Raw genomic sequence first — 17,754 nt, 5'->3', positions numbered from 1 at the left:
CTTTCATCCACACTTTGGATATTGTAATATTTCTTCGAATATTAGTTGAAATTCGTAGTTATGTTTATAGGTCCACTGCTTCCGGTACCTCTCCAACAAAAATTCGCTAAAGTGGTACGCGCGATTTCTCATAGACGTAGCAACCGATTTGGTCCAAACTTTGGATCTCTAAATATTGTCGAAAATTAGTTAATGTTCAAATTTGGGCCCTATCTGCTCAACCCTTGTGGTACCACCCACACAAACTTTCAACATTTTTGGGTGGTTTCTTCGAGGATCCTTTGGACATTTTTACCGAAGTTTTTCCTATTGGCCCTGTTTACATTATGTTTTTCGTAGGCTAGTGTGATAAAAAAGCTCTATCTATCGATATCCTCGCAAGTTTTTGAGCTTCAATCCTATCCACACTTTTGTCGGTTCATACGCCCAACGTTTTGAAAATGCCCCTAAATCCATAAGTTTTTTTGGAAAAAAGCATTTCAATCCACACAGGCTGAGGGTATATCTCTGTCGGCAAAGCCGACTGATACTTTTATACTTGTTCATACCAAATTATAGATCACAGATTTAGCGGCAGCTTGTAGAGATTGGGCTATTCTTTTCCGCTGCGCTTCCATACTTTTGAGACAAGGAGTGCCGCCTTACACCATGTGCTTAAGTTGAGCGGAATAGGCGTAAACAATCTGTTGTGTTTGCAGCTTCTAGACATCCAGCTTCCGTACTGTATTAGATCACAGGTTTTGGCTCAACATTGAGACGAATGCGTACCTTGGTTGCTACAAGGACATGGTTCGAATCGATGTTCGCTTCTCGAATCGATCGAACGTGTAATCGAAAACTCTAGTAGAGTCTAATAAAAAGATCCTTCCGGATCTTTATATTGGTTACGAGGTTCCCTTCAACTTCTTTGATGGAGCATGTGCCAGCACCATACCCTTCAAAAAGTTTCGGACTTCATTCTGACTCCTCGACATCTCGAGATTCTCACGCTCAAGTTTTTTGTGTTCTTTCTTTTTCCTCGTTACATACATTTTGAAGCGATTAAAAATATTCATCATCCAATGAATGATTTTGGACCCTAAGTATGTTTGGACGAAATTCGTTTCACACGATTTGGAGTCAATTTAACCTTGTCCGTCCGTCTGGGACGAACGACATCTCTCTTACGTTGTCCAAATTTAAATCTAGTTCGAAAATGGAGCAGTTAGAGGATTGTTTTAAACTTTTTCTTGAAGGTAGTTCTTGTAATACTGATTACAACGATTAAATAAAAAATTATTCCTCAAATTGGATCCATTTCCAAGATAGATAATGTCGATTCATTCTTCCATTTACCTCCTCCGCAATAGTTCAACAGATTTGCGTCTTAATCGGATTGTGTTCAAATTTAAAATCGGTCAGTCGTTGTGATCATGATTTACAGATTATATTTTTGGTAGGGGATGCCAATACTTCTATGGGCTCCGAGTAGTCCCAATATTTGGGGCCACTCCTTCACACATCTCAAATACTAAAGCCTTCGTACTCTTTGCGGTTTTTGTTACATAGTCATAAATTTATTTTCCCTACTTCGGTCGATAGTGGACCTACTGTTCCACAAATCGCACCCAAGTTAAATTCTTATCATATATGAAGAATTATGGTTGTGTTTTTTCGTTTGGACAGTCGATTGGGTCTGCCAGTGGAATAATTAAGCCCACTGTTTTTAATACCTGCCCTACAAACGTCTTACAAAACCTCTTTTGCCACCTACAAAAATACCTCTTTTAATTAGGGATAGTTTTTGTATGTCCATCACCCCTTTTACCATTTTTGTTTATTTTTGGTAAGGCAGAGGCAGAGGGTATTTAGGCAGAGGGTATTTAGCAGTCGGCAAAGCCAACTGGTGAGCAAGTTTCCTACTGTCGGAGAATAAGTAATCGGTTATATGCTATTTATAGGCGTTAATTTGCTGGTATATACAAGGTGGCGCAAAAGTAATCTTCCTATCAGAAAATGCTATAATTTTTGCGATTGGCCCCTAATGTCAGTTCTGTTTTGACATTTGTGTAGTAAACACATGTAAAATACACGTTAATAAACAATGTTACGCTACACTGCTCCGGAACGCGGAATATTGTTGACTATTTATTTGGCTAATAATCGGTCGGTGACTTTGGCACAACGTGATTTTCGTCACAGACGTTTAGCCGCTCGCCTCGAGGAGACTGGCACAACACGTGATGCTGCCATTCATGGCAGACCCCGGAGTATCCGTTCTGCAGAGAATATTGCTGCTGTAGCCGAGGATGTCATGGAAGCGCCGTCGACATAGGCCAGACGACGTATCACGCAAATGGGTATCAGTTGACGGTCTTTACAGCGTATTTTGGTACAAGATTTGAAGATGTTTCCGTACAAAGTCCAGACGGTGCATCAGCTGTTAGACGCCAATCGCGTCTAACATACGATCAAGCCATCCTTAATCACCACCAACAGGAAGATGATTTTTCATCAAAAATAATCCTGAGTGATGAGGCGCTTCAGACTTCTTTTTGTGTGGCTTTTTGAAGTCGCCGGTTTATGTCAACAAGCCTCAGACTCTTTCAGCTCTTAAAGACAATATCCGACAAGAATGTGAGGACCTATAGCCGGTAGATTTGGCCAAAGTGATGGAAAATGGCATAAAAAAGGCTCAAAAGACAATAAACTGTGTGCCATTTATCTGAAATCATATTCTCGACTTGATGTTAAAAAAAATTAAAATACCAAATAAAAATAATCAACAAGAAAAATCAAAGTTTTTCATTATACCCTATACCACAATGTGGAAAAGGGTATAATAAGTTTGTTTTCCCAAAAATTCATGTAACGCCGCGAAATATTCGTCGTAGACCCCTCATGTGGTATACCAAACTTCATATCTCGACGAGATAAAGCGATTTAGCGATGTGTGTCCGTCCGTCCGTCCGTCCGTCCGTCTGTCCGTCCATTAAAAATTGTAATCAAGCTAGAGGCCGCAATTATGGACCGATTGTCACGAAATTTAGTATGGAGGTCGGGTTTGGACCAGAATAGAACTGATTAGTTTTTGGCGATGATCGTGAAATGTTAAAGGGATGAAATGGACCAAAAACAAAATTTTTGCTCGATTTTGTAGCCGCTCTGTAGGTCGCAATAATAGTCCGATCGGCGCGAAATTTTAAACGTAGTTTTGGTTTGAGATGAAGAAGTAGCGTGCAAGTCAACGGTATGATCGGATAATATTTAGCGGGTTAAATTGATCAAAACTTTTGTGTGAAAATTGGTAAAATTTCTAATGCACATCTTATAACAGCTAGCCCGGAAAGCTAGTGCACAGGGATAGTGGTATAGGGTATCACATGGTCGGCCCCGTCCGACTATAGTCTGTTCTTACTTGTTTTTTTTTAAATTACAGCCAAAAAACTTCGAAAGATTACTTTGCGCCACCTTGTATAAGTATATACCTGCATAGACTCAATTAGTATGATAAATATACCGTTTTGAAAACCACAGCACAATTATATTAAGCCTATCTCGGAAGGCCTCCAAGACCTAATTTGGTTGCATCAGCGAGCTCGCGAAGGAACGATAACTTTAAAGTCCCTAATGACCTGGAAACCATGTAAGAACCATTATGGTCAGACGCCCTAACTTAGCAAGTTCTTTTAAAATTCTTTCACTAACATTGATGTAACTGTGTTTGATTTTAATGCTAGAAGAGCCGCTTGACTGTCGACAACAAATCCTATTAAGTTTGTTATGCGATGCTATAGTTCAGCGGTTCTCAGATAGGGTTGTGCAATCTCATTCATTGTTCACTGTACTCGTTCAAAAACGTATGAGTAACGGCATAAAAACTAACGTGTGAGATTAAGTATACGCAGTTGTTTCGTACAAACTATCGGAGTTCATTGATTTGTGATACCTTGTCAGTTTCGATCATAATCGTTTATTCCAGCTAAATTGACGATTGGTCTAGGGTAGCTTGTCCTAGGTAAGATGGAGCCCAGAATCAACACATCCTCTTTGTATTTTTGTGCAGTAGCGAAGTTCTTTTAAAATTCAAAGTTTCCCTAGATGGTACTATTTCCTGTGACTTACTTGGGATTGCGTTAAGGTATTGAAGTTGATGCAGAGTTAATTTTAAAAATGTCAGGAGTATGAAATTGATTTAATCCGCATCTCTGGATTTAATCCGCATCTGAAATGTCTAATACCATAACCATAGCATGTGGACAATAACAAATGTTTAGCTTAAATTATGGATGTTGTTGTCCAGCAAAATATTGTTTTTGTAAAACCAACATTTATTCTCACAAAATCAGTCATTGAAATCACTAAAAAAATTTAAAACCAACACACCCAACCCATGTACAATTATTTCATACAACTAGACAAATTGTTGCAAAAATTGTAGTTGTAGCGTTTTTTGTTCTCTTTTTATTTTCATTGGCATATGTCAAGGTTATCGAACAGAAAATAAAATCAAATATAAACAAAAACACGTACTCTAAACATTTAAGAAACAATAATGACGTTTCATTTAAAAAGTTTATTGTTTTGGAATGGAAGACAACAAAGCTGAAACCAAAAAAAAAAAAACAAAAGTGAAAAAATAACGTTTTCTACAATTGCTCATAATTTTAATTGTTATTGTTTCTTTTTTTTTCTGCACATTAAGTAAATGTTGTTAATTTTTTTTTTCTTATTACACGCAATGTTTTTCCAAGCAAGCAAAGAAAACTAATTAATAAAAATCCGCCTTAACAAGAGGGATTTATGACCTTGTAAAACCTAGTCAACTGTTAAAGCGTGAATATTGTAACGAACAACAAAAACAACAACATCCCAATGAATTTTCTTGCATGTTTTCTTAATTATAATGGCAGCTTGTAAATGTTTTTTCAAATTAAATTAAATGGTGCAAAATACTTCAAACAAGCCAAACAACAGAAACAAAAAAAATTTATGTATGTATGTTTTTATTTGGTGGTCTTGTAAAATGACAACATTAACAAAAGACTTAAGCAACAAACTTCATGTAGCTATGTTGTACATCATGTGCGTCTGTCTGGCTGCCTTTGGGCTTCTTTTATTTTTCTTCTTCTTACTTGTCACATATATCACCTTGCTGTCAGAACCTGTAACACCAAGCAAGATGAACGAATAAAGTTTTTAAAGTTTTGCAAAATGCCGCCTTTTGGGGTTTTTGTGGTAAAACAAACTAAGCCAAGAAACAGAAATCTCAGAATCAAAAAAAAACTGTGCTTCTAGGCTAAAAGAACAAATGAACGCCCACAGCTTCATATCGGAAGTTGGATTGTGTAAAGTGTACTACAACAACAACAACGAACCAACCACCTAACCAGTGAGCCAGCCACCAGTCATTTGATATAGCTCTTGTAATGTTAGAATGTTTGTGAAACTTTTGCCGGTATTATATTTTGGTGTGTATGCCGAGAAGATCATTTACAGCCAACGACCATTGAATTGAGAGCAGCATCACTTGTAAATAGTTCCGCTTTACCGGTACCATTCTCCCAAGAGTGTGTTTGTGCGTATGTGAATGAATGACGGAACCGTTTTGCAATCCACCTGTTATACGATATTTGTTATAGGCAAATGAGTGGAAATACAAGAAGTGTGGAATATCAATATGAAGAAATATTTTTCGCCTGGCTTAAAGTTAGTGAAAGCTTAAGTCAAGTAGAGTAGGATAGATGACATGCAACGTGAGAAGAGTACGTGTTGAAATATATTGTTTGTTATATTAGGAAGTTGCTTGTGAAGTTGCCAATTAAAATTGGTGGAAGTTTTTCCTTGGCCAAACGATTATCTACATGTCGAATACTTTTTTGAGTGTCTAGTGTCCTTTGTTAACCCATATATGAATAAAACTTGGAATGCTTCTTATCTGTATAGAAGAACCATATATTGGCTAGCAAAAAGTGAAGCTGCATTTGAGCTATTCCTTGAAGATCATTTATATAATGGTGATCAAAGAAATATTTTGATAAATAGTTTAAACTGAAAGCTGTTGCCAAGAGTTACCGATAGTAATAGTTCTTTATTCTTCTTGCACAAAACGTGAATAGTTTTCCTTTGGGTTATTTTTGTTACGCATCCTTTATTCCACGTCAGTTTGTGATTTCATACTTCCTAGAAGTTCGATTTTTGGATTTTCCAAAAATTTGGTAGGATTGTTGTTTTTTACTTCAACTCATAAACTCACCTTGAACAATGTCTTCAATTCGGGGCATATAAATTAACTGCCGGCATAGGCAGCATGCACGTATAACCAAACACCCGAAAATTCTTCAATTCTTGTCCAATTTCATACAGGTTGTCAAAGGCAAAAGAACCCGTGGTACCCAATGTGGCTGAGAGAAAAAAATGCCACAAATCCCTGTATCCCATTTTCAGCGTTTATGCTAACGGGCAAGTATTCGGGCGAAATCCGTTTTAAACAATTTGGAGACGATTTAGCAAGACCGTCCGTCTGCCTGACTGGATGGAGAGCACGATAACTCTCGAATGGATGAACCGAACCAAACTTAGTTTAAGTTCGAAGACGAGCAATATCGGTCCATTCCTTCAGATACCTCCCCCACAAAAGTTCGAAAATGTACACATGATAACCCTTGAAGGGAGTAACCGATTTGGTCCATACCTAAAATTTCTACCAGGCATATCGGTCCACCCCTTCGGGTACCTCTCATACAAATTTTCGGAAAAGTTTAGTTCAGGAACTTCCCTCGAATTGCTTCGATTCTATTTACAAATACTTGTATTCGATGCCCCCATTACGACGGTACACATTTTTTACACCCTCAACATTTATGCTAACGAGGGTATATACACTTTCATACGGGCAAAATGTGCCTCATCGAAATAACGGTTTTAGACCCCAAGTATGTTTGGACGAAATGTGTTTCAGACAATTTGGAGTCGATTGAGCAATGTCCGTCCGTCTGTCTGTCTGTCTGTCTGGCTGGCTGGCTGGCTGGAGCGCACGATAACTCTCGAAGGGATGAACCGATCCGGTTCAAATTATAGCTTTCGTAATATTTTGCCCAAACTTAGTTTAAGTTCGAAGATGGGCTATGTCGGTCCACTCCTTCCGGTACCTCCCACACAAAAGTTCGAAAATGTTCGGAAAATTTGTGCGCACGATAACTCTTGAAGCGAGTAACCGATTTGGTCCACATGCACATCGTGAAATTTGTGAATGACTTAGATAAGGTTTTAATATGGACTCAATCGGTCCACTCGTTCGTATACCTCCCACACAAAATTTCGGATAAGTTCAGATTAGGACCTGCTCTCGAATCGCTTTGATTTTTGTTGCAGCAACTTGTATTCACTGCCCCCCATACGACGGTACAAGTTTCTTTAGTGGCAAGTCCATACTTCCTGAGAAAATAGCATGAAAGTTGCAAAAAAAAAACCCTATGACACCGTGTGAGGTGGTTGGAGCGCAAGATAACTCTAGAACGGATCTGCCGATTCGGTCCAAAATTTGGCCTTAGTAATATTTTGTCCAAACATAGTTTAAGTTCGTAGATAAGCCATATCGGTCCACTCCTTCAGGAACCTCCCCCACAAAAGTTCAAAAATGTTCGGAAAAATTGTTCCTACGGTAACTCATCCTAATATATCTACCAGATATAGATCAGGTTCAAATATGGACTATATTTGTCCACTCTATCCGGTACCTCCCACACAAATTTTCGGATAAGTTCACTTTAAAACCTGATATCGAATCACTTTAATTTTTGTTGAAGCAGCTTGCATTCGCTGCCTCAATTACGATGGTAAAAGTTTTTTTCAGGGGCAAGTCCATACTTCTTGAGCAAACAGCCCGAAGGGTGTAAAAACCCCTATGGCACTTCCATAATGGTCAATGTATCTCCTGCGCAAAACTTTTGATCTTTAATCCTAATCAACAATTTTGTCGGTTCAAACGCCCAAAACTTTTAAAACCCCCTAAATACATACGTTTTTTTGGAAAAAATTGTTTCAATATACACAGGCTGAGGGTATATCTCTGTTGGCAAAGCCGACTGATACTTTTTTACTTGTTCAGGGGCAAGTCTATACTTCCTGAGAAAATTGACCGAAAGCAGTAAAACGCCCTACGGCTCATGTGTAGTGCCTGGGGCGCACAATCACTCTCGTCGGATTCGGTCCAAAATTTGGCCCTCGTACTGTTGTGTTTAAACTTAGTTTAGGTTCGAAGATGGGCCACAAAAGTTCAAAACTTTTCGCTATATTTTGAGTTCTAATCCAAATATATGTATATTTTTGCGGCAAGTTCATAAGTCCTAAAAGGGTCATATTCTCTGAAAACACCCTATTTTATAATTATTGGGGAAAAGATTTTGGTTACGTAGTCGGTATTCGATTCGATATGTGATACAAAAGGAACTGCAAAAGAAGTTCATTAGAACGCAGTGGTCTTAAAACCCAGATACCTTCTAAAGCTCTATGAATGGACAATCTCGAAGAAATCGTGAAGTACAGCATTGCGAATGACATATGACACCGCGTATACGCCTCGTGATACATTTTAAATAATTTTGAACAAATAGGAGACAATTTAAAGAGGTCTCCTATAGATAGAAGGAACCCATTATGAGGGGTTTTGTTATACAGATAGAATACCTCCAAAGGGAGTCTTATAAAAATAGAATACCCCCCGTAAGGGGTCTTATACAAACATAAGTCCTTCTAAAGGTCAGGTTGTCCTCGAGGCAGTTTTAAAATCAGCACATTTTTAGGGCAGTCCATACTTCCTGACATAATGACCCAAAAGCACTAAAAACCCCTGCCGGTACAAATTTAATTAATTAATGAGCACGATAAATTGCAATTTCAGTGTCCGATTTGGCCTAAACGCTGAACATCATACAATTTTCTTGAAACGTACTTCAAGTTTCGAAGATTTTTACATTCAGTAACCTCTCTAACAATAGTTCAAAATTTTGATTAAGAGCTGTTCGAGGATAATTTTGAAATATATACCGAACCCACTCCTTGTGGTCCTGTTTACAGTGATATAGTCATATTCGTGGGAAAGTCCTGCAATTATGGTCTAAAGTTTTAAAGAATATCGAAATATTTCTCAAAAAAATATCACCAAAGTTCAAAATTTTCGCTTACTTGGAGTTTAAGGGCACTTCGAGTATTATTCTGAAATTTTCATCATAGGTAGTTCTTGTGGTCCTGTTTACAACGATATAATGTTTTTCGTGGGTAAGTCCATGCTTCCTGACCGAATGGTCCAAAAGTAAAAATATCCTACTATGACCATGTAAAATGACTGTTCCAATATTTGCACATCGCAATATATCCCTCAAACCTTAGTCATGTTAGAATTTCGGGTATCACTGGTATCTCTCTCACCAATGTGTAAAAGTTTTGCTTAGGTGCATATTAAGAGCTCTTCGATTATTGTTTTAAAATTTCCATCGAAAGCAGTCCCTGTGTATTCGTTGGGAAGTACAAGCTTCCCGACATAATGTACTAAAGGCTCTTAATAATGGTTACGTGGCCAACTAAAATGACTGGTTGGAATGACAGATATCAAAATACCGATTCCCAAAGGTAGATATCTACAAAATATCTACCCCAAAAATGCCTAAAAAATTCCGCTTGAAACTTAAAAAAATTATTTTGTCGAAAAATTAATGTTATTAAAATTCTGAAGACACGCCGCACTGTGGTTCAGAAATCGATTTTCCTGACCAAAACCCCAATTTTTTTGTCGTCACCGATTGTTAATTTCTATATAGTAAACGTATTGAAACTAAGGAAACCCAAAAATTAAGTGAACATATTGGAAGGTATGGGCGTGGTGTGCTTCTAAAGACGAACACCTTTTCCCCAATTTTGGAAAATACGTCATTTTTGCACATTTCTGGAGAAAGAAATAGCTATATCTCGGAAACTATAACAGATATTGTGTCCATTGTTCTTTTTTTTAAGTAGGTAGGAATGTTGGTTGCCTTTAAGAACTGTTTTAAAAATTACCATAGCGTTTACACGAGCTATTTTATTTAAGTGAAATTCCAAATTTGGAGGACTAGAACCGTTAGATAACAGCTTGGAAGCAAGTTCCGTTTCCACGGAATGATGTCTGACAGTGTCCTCCTATCCGCCCCGTTTCGCCCTTTTAATACATTTTTATATTTACTGAAATTACACAAATGGACACTTTTTACAGTGTTTTAGGTGTCCGTTTAGTTCAAATCTTGTAACTCAGTTTCCACACAGTTGCAGTTGATCAATCGAACTGAAACTTTGCACACGTTTCAGACTTTTATGACAATGCATGAATGTGAAACCAAAACCAATATGGGTTCATTTTGTCCTATAGCCTCTATATAGCGGTACCACCCGATATGAGGTGTTTTGAGGATTTCGCCTTTATTTTTAGTTCGAATTGGATTTAACTTGGCATTTGGAGTTCCCAATTGTACCGAAACTCCCCTACCAAAAATTTTGGACAGGGGTCACATTTTGGTGTAGCCCCCATATAACGGTACCACTCGATTTTTAGGCAATTTTAAGTTGTTATCTACAACTAAATTACTCTACTCTACTCTAAATTGACAGTAATTTGGTTATGGACTTCTCAGCGGTCAAAAATGTATTTACTAAAAAGTTAAAAATAAAAAATAGTTTAAACATTAGGTTTCAGTGTTGTATTCATAAATGCACTTAAAACTAGAAAATAATTTGTCACTTAGCCTCAATAAGTATATTCTTCCTTATGATGGAATCTCTTAAATAAAACGCTTGCATAAAAATGGTGTCAAAATTAAACGGCAAGCGTTTTTTTTTTGAGAGACTCCATCATGAAACTTAATTTTTAAATTATTTTTTATTTAAATATATGAGTTTTATGAAAACCAGAGGAGCATTTTTTTTTAATCTATGAAAATTTTTTTGAAAAAATTCAAAACATTTTTTTTGAGAATTTTTTACAATAAATTGTTTTTAAATTTTTTACAAAAAATTGTTTTTTTTTTAATTTCTTGTATTTTTATGGTTTGTTTGTGTTTGACTTTTTTAATAGATTTTTAACTTTGACCTTGATTTCCTCTGCAACTACTAGACACAATTTGATCCCTTTGTATGCCTCGGAAAGCTGATTGTGTTATCTGTCGAATAAAAAAAATTATGAAAGTATCTGTATCCGTTCAAAACTTACAGAGTTTTGACCGGGAAAAAACGATTCTGAAGCACAGTGCACCGATGAAAATATGATATTGTCTAGCCTGGGAATCGAAAACGGGCATTCAGTGTGACCCTTTTTTTGATTATTTGCTACAAACATAAAATCCAAGTCAGCCTCTTCTCACATAATAGTTCATGCTTAAAATATTCATTGATCTACTTTTCCATTCATTTTGGACACATGGCTTTTCCAACTCTCTCATTCGCATAACATAATACCGCAGACTTATTTCAAAAAAATTAAAATTATTTCCATCAGATTAAATTTGAAATTAATGGCAGTAAACAGTTGCCGCCATTCGGGTGGTGTATTAGCATCAATAAGTCAAGCTGTTTAATTTGATTTGCCATTTTGCTTCTTAAAAAAATAAAAATAAAATAAACCAAAATCAAAACATTCACTGTGTTACGTTTTCTTTTGTAAATTCGAACTGTTGCAATAAAATTAATTGCAACTTTCAAATTGTTTTGCTCAATCTTATTTTTGCAATGAATTATAACAAACAAATCAAAAAATACAAAAGACTTGAGCAACAAAGCCTACGTCAGCTGCGTGTTTTTCCCATAGTCATGTCGAGGTCAACAACGAACGCATTTGGACAAATGTGAAAATCGTATGCAAATATCAAAGAGGAGATTGAGTTTGTGTTTAACAGCAAATAAATAACAGCACGTAGGGAGTTAATATATCAAAATATTCCATGATTGATTTCGGCGGCCAGCTAGCCAGCCAGCAATTCAATGGCCTTGGCTGGAAATTGAAATACACAAAATTGTGTGTCATTTTGTTGAAAGTTTTGTTTATTGAATGGTAGGGCAATTATTATAATCTTTGTAATCTATAAAATTCGATATAAAATTAGGCCTTAAATGGAAATTAAGATAATTGCCATAATTTAAGGGGGTTATTGGTGTGTAAGATGTATGCAAATCAATTAATATGGAAAGAAACATTTCTAATTAATGTTTATGCCTATAACAAAGTGTGTAAATAATTTAAAGCACAGACAATTAATGAAGATAATAAACAAAAGACTTAGGCAACAAACACCTCTTTCACTTCTCAATGTGTTTTATTTCCCTCATGCGTAAGCAATAACTTGTGTTGCAATTAACAGCCTCCATTACAATTAGATTACACAGTACCCCATGCTTTGGGGCGTCCACTCAATAATGCCATGCCATACAAAATCTATATTTTTCTTTTTATTTTCATCAAAACATTATAAATTATATGTGGCCTGACAAAAATATCTAAAATTCCTTTTTGCGCCTTTTGAGAGAAAAATTGCCACCAGACCACATTCACTTAATGGTCGCTTAAGAAATGGCTGGCTATTTCTATCTGGTAAAGTTTAAGTTGTTTTTTTTTTCTTCAGATGTGTGTGTGTGTCGGCAATTGAAATGCAAACAAGTGGATTATCTGCACAGCATTGCGTATGGGTTTGGTAGTCAACTTGATGTTGTCGTTGCCGCTGTCGTTGTCGTCACTGTTGCCTACCTACCAAAACTCAATATGCCATGAATTGAAAGTAATCAAAACAAGTTGCCACAGAATTGAGACAACGCCTGTTATGGTTTTGATATGGTGCAACATTGCAACAGCAACAGCATGCCAAAAGAAGAAAAGGGTTATTACTTAAGCAGTTGAAAGAAGTTTTGGGATGAATATAAGACAATTTTATGCACATTTTCTTAATATAAACACCTTATAAAGGATAATTAAATAAGGCACACATACTTATGTGTGATGTAAACTAAAAACCCTGTAATGTTCGGTTCCATATGGCTCAAAGTTTCTTCTCCGATCAAAATTACGACCTGCAGCGTGATTAAATGTTTAAATGGACGGACACATGTATCTAGATCCACATAGCTCGTCGAGACATCCATTTTTGTAGTTGCTCACTGTAGGATGTTTTAGAGCTTTCCTCTAACAATTATTTAAAATCCGCAATTATGCCCTGTGAAAATTCTTTTAAAAATCCACGATTATGTCCACTAAAAATTCTATTAAACATCCAAGATTACATACTCCAAAGATTCTAATAAACATCCAGATTATATTCTCCAAAAATTCGTTTAAAAATCCACGATTACGCCCTCTAAAAATTCTTCTAAAAATCCACGATTATGTCCTTTGAAAATTCTTTAAGAAATCCACTATTATGTCATCTGAAATTTCTTTTAAAAAACCCACAATTATGTCCTTTGAAAATTCTTTCAAAAATCTACAATTATGTCCTCTGAAAATTCTTTTAAAACTCCACAATTATGTCTTCTGCAAATTCAATTAAAAATCCACGATTGCGTCCTGTGAAACTTCTCTTAAAAATCCAGAATTATGTCATTTGAAAATGCATTCAAAAATCCACGATTACGTTCTCTAAAATTTTTTTAAAAAATCCACGATCATGTCCTCTAAACGTTCTTTGAAATTTATTTTAAAAATACACGATTATGTCCTTTGAATATTCTTCTAAAATTAAGACTTATGAAAATTGTTTTAAAAATCCACGATTATGTCCTTAGAAAATTCTATTAAAAACCCTCTAAAAATTCTTCAAAAAATCCACAATCATTTCCTCTTAAAATTCTATTAAAAATCCACGATTGCGTCCTCTGAAAATTCTATTAAAAATCCACGATCGCGTCCTCTGAAAATTCTATTAAAAATCCACAATTATGTCCACCGAAAATTCTTTTCAAAATCAACGATTGCGTCCTCCAAAAATTCTTTTAAAAATCCACGATTGTGTACTTAGATTATTTCCTTAGAAAATTCTTTAAAAATCCACGATTATGTTCCTTAAAAATTCTTTCAAAAATCCACGACTATGTCCTATAAAATTTTTTTTTAAAAATCCACGATTATGTCGTTAGAAAATTCTTTTAAAAATCCACGATTACATCCTTAGAAAATTCTTTTAAAATCCACAACTTACTTACTTACTTAGTTGGCCATTACAGAACATTTGTTCCATAGATCGAACTAAGAAAATATCTCCATTCCTCTCTGTTTTTCGCTTTTCTTTTTGGAATACCGCGCCTTTTCATCTCATCATCCACTTGTTTGCGCCATCTATTCCTTGGCCAGCCAATTCTGCGTGCACCGCCATGTGGCATGTATTCATACGCCTTTTTAGCGGGTTCATCATCGCTCATTCTCATGATATCGCCTAGCCAACGCAATCGTTGCATCTCGATACGTTTAACTATATTCATGTCTTTGTATAGCTTATATAGCTCGTGGTTCATACGACGTCGATATTCACCGTCAACGCAAATCAGCCCGTAGATCTTTCGAAGAATTGTTCTCTCAAACACACCAAGCACTGCCATGTCTGCTTGCGCAAGTACCCAGGCTTCGGAGCCATACATCAGCACGGGTAGTATCAATGTTTTGTAGAGCGTTATTTTTGTTTGACGAGATGTGGCTTTGTTTTTAAACTGCTTACTTAAACCAAAGTAGCATCTGTTGGCCAATACAATTCTTTTTTTATTTCACAACTGATGTCGTTTGTTGTGTTTACGGAGGTGCCGAGGTAGACGAAGTCTTTTACTACCTCAATATTATAGGAACCAACTTCCACAGTCGGTCCGAGCTCAATGGACGCATTGCGCCTCGACACCATCAACTTGGTCTACTCACCGCTTACCGACAGACCCACTTTAGCAGATTCTCCTTCGACCTTTATAAAGGTATCAGTTACTTCTTTTACTGATCGTCCCATGATGTCTATGTCATCAACATAGGCAAGTAACATGTGGCTATTGGTGTAAATTGTGTCATTTCTTTTGACATTTGCATCTCGTATTACCTTTTCCAGCAAAATGTTGAATAGGTCACACGAAAGGCTGTCTCCTTGTCTGAAACCTCTTTTGGTACAAAATTCTTCGGAGAGGTTCTTTCCTATTTTAACTGAGGACCTCGTGTCAGTTAAAGTCATTTTACAAAGCCGGATGAGCTTTGCGGGGATAACAATTCAGACATGGCTTGGAATACCTTTGAACGCAGCGGGCTGTCGAAGGCTGCTTTATAATCTACAAAAAGGTGGTAGGTGTCGATCTGCATCTCTTGGGTCTTCTCCAGGATATGCCGTAGGGTAAAAATCTGGTCAATGGTGGACTTGCCAGGTCTAAAGCCGCATTGGTATGGTCCAATTATCTCGTTGACCATAGGCTTTAGTCGTTCGCACAATATCCCTGACATGATCTTGTAGGCAATAGGGAATAGAACTATGCGCCTATAGTTAGAGCATACAGTCTTATCTCCCTTCTTGTGGACGGGGCACAGGATACTCAGGTTCCAATCGTCGGATACACGTTCTTCCTGCCAGATGGTGCTAACTAGCTGATGAATACACCTTATCAGCGTGTCGCCTCCGGTTTTGAACAGCTCGGCTGGTAAGCCATCGGCCCCTGCTGCCTTATTATTCTTCAGCCGATTTATTGCTGTCCTTACCTCATCTTGGCTGGGCGGTATACATTCAATACCATCTTCTGGGATTGGAACTGTGGTATCCTCGTCGTCTTCGCTGCTATTGGATACCAACAGTTTTGAAAAATGTTCTTTCCATATCCTGAGTACACTATCTGTATCAGTTACCAAATTACCTTGCTGGTCTCTACAGGAGGATGTGCCTGTACCAAAGCCATCAGTTTGATGCTTGACTCTTTGGTAGAATTCTCGGACTTCATTCTGGCTCCTGTACATCTCGATTTTTTCACACTCCCGCTTTTCCATTTCTCTCTTTTTCCTGCGGAAAATACGTTTCTTCTCCCTCCTTTTCTGCCTGTATCTCTCACGTGGCAGCACGACACTCCTCATCATACCATGAATTCCTTGGTGGAGGTCTCTGGTATCCAAGTATGGATTTTGCGGCTGTTTGCATGGAGTGGGCAATATTTTGCCATTGTGTTGGTATGTTATCGGGACAAGGAGTGCTCGCGTTAAGCAATTGGGCTAGTTGAGTGGAATATGCTGTGGCTATCTGTTGTGTTTGCAGCCTATCGATGTCCAACTTCCGCGTTGTGTCTGTTCGTGCTTTATTTGCAACGTTTAGACGGGTACGTACCTTTGCTGCAACAAGGTAGTGGTCCGAATCAATGTTTGCGCCTCCGAACGATCGTACATCCAACACGCTGGATGAATGTCTTCCATCTATCACAACATGATCAATTTGATTACTTGTTCTTTGATCTGGAGACAGCCAGGTGCCCTTATGAATATCGAGATGCTTAAATCTGGTACTGGTAACTACCATGTTTTTTGCAGCTGCAAAGTCTATCAGCCTCATACTGTGGAGACTGAATTTCCCGACTGTTGGGCCAAAGATATTCTCCTTTCCAATTTTGGCATTAAAATCGCCTAGAATGATTTTAATGTCATGGGCAGGGCAACGGTCATATGTTTCTTCTAAGCGCTCGTAAAACAAACCTTTGGTCTGTTCGTCCTTTTCTTCAGTGGGAGCATGAGCGCAAATAAAGCTGATGTTGAAGAATTTAGCTTTTATTCGAATTGCAGCAAGTCTTTCATTCACTGGGGTGAAGCTGGATACCAGATGTTTTAGTCTCCGTCTAGTCTTTACGTCATGTCAGCTATAGTACAGTGCGTCACCTTTAGGTGTTGTTGTGACGCCTTTCCCAATCCATCGTATTTCTTGTATGGCAGTAATATCGGCCTTGTACTATTCAAGTACGTCTGCCAATGGGAAGACTGCATCTTCTCTATAAAGAGTGCGAACATTCCAGGTGCAGATTCGCAGATCATGGTCCTTAAAACGTTTGCGGGGTTCGTCAACTTTAGAGGGGTTTGTTTTCCTTTTCGGGTTACTAACCCGACGCCCAAACCCAAGTTTTTAACGTTCTTATGGGTGAACGCGCGGCACATATTAGCTCACTACCTTTAACGGGTGTTAAAGGCAGTTCCCCAGGTGACACCACGGGGAGGTCAGTGTCCACTTGGGATATAAGAGGGACCAAAATAAATCCTGGGCTTTGCCATGTTAAAACCGGTCAGGACCGTTGCTTGGTATCTTCCATCCCCTACGTCACCCAAAAAATCCACGATTATGTCCTCTAAAATTCTTTAAAAAATCCACGACTATGTCCTCTAAAAATTCTTTTAAAAATTCACGATTATGTCTTCTGAAAATTCTTTTAAAAATCCTCGATTATGTCCTTTGAAAATTCTTTAAAAAATCCACGATTATGTCCTCTAAAAATTCTTTAAAAAATCCACGATTATGTCCTCTAAAAATTCTTTAAAAAATCCACGATTATGTCCTCTAAAAATTCTTTTAAAAATTCACGATTATGTCTTCTGAAAATTCTTTAAAAAATCAACGATTATGTCCTCTAAAAATTCTTTAAAAAATCCACGATTATGTCCCCTAAAAATTCTTTAAAAAATCCACGATTATGTCCTCTAAAAATTCTTTAGAAAATCCACGATTATGTCCTCTAAAAATTCTTTAAAAAATCCACGATTATGTCCTCTAAAAATTC

General features: G+C 37.2%; 1 protein-coding gene across 1 annotated transcript in view; it reads left to right on the top strand.

The window, feature by feature from the left end:
* Positions 1 to 17,754, top strand: part of LOC141405141 (uncharacterized) — a 65,950-nt gene that overhangs the window by 5,642 nt on the left and 42,554 nt on the right. The window lies entirely within an intron of this gene.

Source organism: Musca autumnalis, unplaced genomic scaffold (genome assembly GCF_047663935.1).
Source record: "Musca autumnalis isolate F117 unplaced genomic scaffold, ASM4766393v1 scaffold_5, whole genome shotgun sequence".
In the NCBI taxonomy this organism is placed as follows: Eukaryota; Metazoa; Arthropoda; class Insecta; order Diptera; family Muscidae; genus Musca; species Musca autumnalis.
This window is presented reverse-complemented; position numbering and strand designations above follow the sequence as displayed.